General features: G+C 40.2%; 1 long non-coding RNA gene across 1 annotated transcript in view; it reads left to right on the top strand.

Moving 5' to 3' along the window:
- The first annotated feature begins 691 nt into the window (after positions 1–691).
- Positions 692–4,597, top strand: part of LOC122451289 — a 13,020-nt gene continuing 9,114 nt past the window's right edge. The window contains exons 1-2 of the long non-coding RNA XR_006272364.1: positions 692–831; positions 883–885. This is a non-coding gene — a long non-coding RNA (uncharacterized LOC122451289). The remainder of the gene's footprint in view (positions 832–882; positions 886–4,597) is intronic.

Genomic DNA, 4,597 nt, shown 5'->3' with positions numbered 1-4,597 from the left:
GCTTTTTAATATACCGTCTAGGTTGGTCATAGCTTTTCTTCCAAGGAGCAAGAATCTATTAATTTCATGGCTACAGTCACCATCCATGGTGATTTTGGCGCCCAAGAAAATAAAATCTGTCACTGCTTCCACTTTCCTCCTATTTGCCATGAAGCGATGTGGACCAGATTCCATGATCTAGTTTTGTGGTTTTTTTTTTTTTTTAATGTTGCATTTAAGCCAACTTTTTCACTCTCCTCTTTCACTGTCATCAAGAGGCTGTTTGGTTTCTCTTCACTTTCTGCTGTTAGAGAGGTATCATCTTGAACGGCTGGAAGTTCTCAGTTCATGTATTAGTGAAGTCTTGCTTGGAGGATTTTGAGCATGATTTTGCTGGCTTGTGAAATGGGTACAATTGTGAAGAAGTTTGAACATTCTTTGGCACTGCCTTTCTTTGGGATTGGAATGAAAACTGATCTTTTCTAGTCCTGCGGCCACTGCTGAGTTTTCCAAATTTGCTGACAAATTGAGTGCAGTCCTTTAATAGCATTATCTTTTAGGATTTGAAACAATTCAGCTAGAATTCAGACACTTCCACTAGCTTTATTCATAGTAATGCTTCCTGAGGCCCACTTGACTTCACACTCCAGGATGTCTGGCTCTAGGTGGGTGACCACACCATAGTAGTTATCTGGGTCATTAAGACCTTACTTGTACAGTTCTGTGTATTCTTGCCACCTCTCCTTAATCTCTTCTGCTTCTGTTAGGTCCTTACCATTTCTGTCCTTTCTTATGCCCATCTTTGCATCAAAAGTTCCCCTGATATCTCCACTTTCCTTGAATAGATTTCTAGTCTTTCCCATTCTACTGTTTTTCTCTATTTCTTCACATTGTTCATTTAAGAAGGTTTTCTTATCTCTCCTTGCTATTCTCTGCAACTCTAAATTCAGTTGGGTATATCTTTCTCTTTCTCCTGTACCTTTCATTTCTCTTCTTTTCTCAGCTATTTGTAAGGACTCCTCAGACAACCACTTTGCCTTCTTGCATTTCTTTTTCTTTGCAATGGTTTTGGTCACTGCCTCCTGTACAATATTATGAATCTCTGTCCATAGTTCTTCAGGCATTCTGTCTACCAAACCTAATCCCTTGAATCTGTTTGTTACCTCCACTGTATAATCATAAGGGATTTGATTTAGGTCATTGCTGAATGGTCTAGTGGTTTTCTCAACTTTCTTCTGTGTAAGCCTGAAGTTTGCAGTAAGGAACTCATGACCTGAGCCACAGCCAGGTCCAGGTCTTCTTTTTACTGACTGTATAGAGCTTCTCCATCTTTGGCTGCAAAACATAATCAGTCTAATTTCAGTATTGACCATTGGAGTTAGGTTATCTGTTATTTGCCAACAACGACAGGTAACAAAAGTGCATGTCTTAAGAATGAGATGATACTCCCATTTTTTAACATCTGCCCATGTTTATTTCATTATACGATTCTTTTACTTTTTCCCATACAGCGAGGAAAAGGGGGAGGGAAGAAAAATTGTTCGCAGTGGAAGCCAGCATCTCAGGGAAATATTTTGTTATTGCTTCTCAGTACCATCCCAGGAAGGCAGGCTCCAGCCCAAGGGTTCTGAACCAAAGATGCATGTCAGAATCACCTGTGACTGTTTTTACACACATGCCGAGGACTCTGCTCCTCAATATTTTGAATCAGTGATTCTGGAGAAGGGCAGGGATCTGTGGAAAGAACTACACACCACTAGCTCTGAACTGGTGTTTAATCCAAACCACTCCTCCTAAACCATTCCTGGGTCCATTTGGCCAATGATGCTAAAACACCTTGAATCCTATGGATATAATCCAGAAAAACTGAGCACATATCTCTTATCTGCAGTTAAGAAGGGCAATTCTTTTTTTTTTTTTTTTCCCCAAAGTTACATAGTAAGAATTTTAGTTGGTTGAGTGGGGAGAAAACATCCAAGTAACTTAAAATTTTACCTGTTTTGCCATTCTAAATGCAGTTAGCTTTTCTGAAACTAGGAATAACGTTTGGTACAGTGCTGAAGTACTCCAAACAACAAAAAAACCCTGCATGGCATTTGCAGTAGATGCAGAGCAGTATTTGGTATCCGTGTTCTTTGTTAAATCGCTGAGGTGTATTTTGGAATTACAGCACTAAAATAACAACAGGCTTGGTTCCGTCAACTCTCTTGGACGGTTTGTGTAAGGAAATTGTATTTGCCTGCTGAACTGTAAATTAAACAGGTTCTTCCACTGCTTCAACCTTGCATCTCTGTGGCTGCATATGGAATTTGTTCTCACTGGACTTCAGTAAAGAGCACCCAAAGAGAAAAAAAAGAGGAAACTTTACTCAACACGTTGAAAAGCAAAGAATTTCCTGCTTTCCCCAGAAGTCCAGCTCTTGGAGCAGTGGAATAAGCAGATATTTTGAAGTCAAACAGAACTGTTTTGAACCCCAGCTCCTTCCAGCCACAGTTGTTTACATGTATAACTACTTGTTACTTCACCTTCTGAGCTCCAGTGATTTGACTCTGTGCATGGCAAGTCACACTCATGTGGCAGGGCAGTTGGCTGTGAGTATCAGAGTAAAGATGATGTATGTAAAGTGCTTGGTGTGTGATGGGCACCTCAACTGAGTCCTGGCATCATCATCATTATTTCCTTAGAAAGAAAAAAATATGCAAAGAAGCAAGGATTTACTTTTTCTTCAAAGTTCCCTCTTAATGAGAGGAATTCAAAGGAATGAAAATAAATTTGGAAATCTCCGACTTGCCTCTTGGTAACCACAGATGCTAACTCTACAGTGGCTGCTTCTTTATAGACGGGTACAAGTACAAAGGTATGTAAGCACAAAATGTGTACACATACTAAGGTATATGTGACATTCTCAAGGGAGCAGAAAGGAGCCCTTAAACTTCCTTTGATCTGCACATTAGCTGTGAATTGGTAGTTCCACTTGAAATACAGTGAAAGCTCAAACTCCTTGGAGTTGAGGAACAATCTTTTTCAATATGGGGAAAGTGGATTCAAATAGAATATGTAGTATTTACAAGATCTCAGATTCTTATAGAACCTAAGGTTACTAAGTACAAAGCAGGTGGCTGTAAACTATACTTCAGTTATTAAGAGGAAAAGGAAGAAGAAAATTGAGCCCTTAAAAAAATTAAACTTTTTTTTAAATTAACCTGTTAAAGTTCTGAACTAGCTTGGGTCAAATTTTTGTATCAACCTGAGTTTCCAGGGAAGTGGAAGCAGAAAGGAAGGAAGGGTTGTAATAACATCAGACATTCAAAACCAAGGGGAAGAATAACTACCCCAAAGTATGCATGTGTGCGTGGTCAGTCACTTCAGTGATGTCTGACTCTTCGCCACCCTATGGACAGCAGCCTGCCAGGCTCCTCTGTCCATGGGATTCTCCAGGCAAGAATGCTGGAGGAGGTTGTCATGCCCTTCTCTAGGGGATCTTCCTGACCCAGGGGTCGAACTCAGGTCTCCTGCATTGCATGCAAGATTCTTTACCCTCTGAGCCACCAGGGAAGCTCCACCCCAAAGTATAACTGTCACAATGTTTTCATACCAAATAACATGACACAAAAAAGTAAAACGTGACTAATGTTGTTGAAATAAAACATCAATAGTTTACCCTGTATATAGAGAATACACATCCTTTTTAAGCATTGAAACGTTTATAGAAGTAACTACAAACACTTGACAAATTATCAGATATAGACATAGTATTTGCATTGGTCAACACTAAAGGCGTTTGGAGTGACATTTAGGCCTTCTGTGTTCTTTCATATTATTTGACTACTTTAAACCAACATTTTTCTAAGAAAATAATAGGATTATTTTAATTTAAAAATAATACCTAATAATTACTGGATGTTCACTGTTTTGCGGATATAGGTGCAGCATGTGTCCTGACACTTCATTTCATCCTCACAGGAACACCTGGAGTAGTATGGCAAACACTGATGGCATCAGCCTTCCCCTATGTATGTTCTCTCTACTTTATCCATAGTAATAGAAGTTTTAGGTAGACATGTACCACACAGCTAAAGACAAGTTTTCGCAGCCTCCCTGGCTGCTAGGTGGCCAACTGACTGGATGTGAGAAGATACGAGTACGACCTCTGTCCCTCCTCCTTCTTTTGACCTTTCCCGCTGCTAGAATACAGACAGTGGACATGTGGGAAGCCATATTCAACCAAGACTAAAAGGGCCTCCTGCAGGGCATGGGGAGTAACATGAGAGTGGAAAACCTGGGTTCCTGATGCCAGGGAGCCCCAGACCAGCCTTGAACCATTTGCATTCAAGCTGCTATAAGAGATCAAAGACACTCTGGAGGGAACCAACAGTAGAATAATGGAGGCAGAAGATAGGATAAGTGAGGTAGAAGATAAAATGGTGGAAATAAATGAAGCAGAGAGGAAAAGAGAAAAAAGGATCAAAAGAAATGAGGACAACCTCAGGGACCTCTGGGACACTGTGAAACGCCCCAACATTCGAATCATAGGAGTTCCAGAAGAAGAAGACAAAAAGAAAGGCCATGAGAAAATACTCGAGGAGATAATAGCTGAAAACTTCCCTAAAATGGGGAA

Source organism: Cervus canadensis, chromosome 1 (genome assembly GCF_019320065.1).
Source record: "Cervus canadensis isolate Bull #8, Minnesota chromosome 1, ASM1932006v1, whole genome shotgun sequence".
NCBI classification, from domain to species: domain Eukaryota; kingdom Metazoa; phylum Chordata; class Mammalia; order Artiodactyla; family Cervidae; genus Cervus; species Cervus canadensis.
Note: the sequence above shows the minus strand (reverse complement) of the source record. Positions and strands in the feature narration are given on the sequence as shown.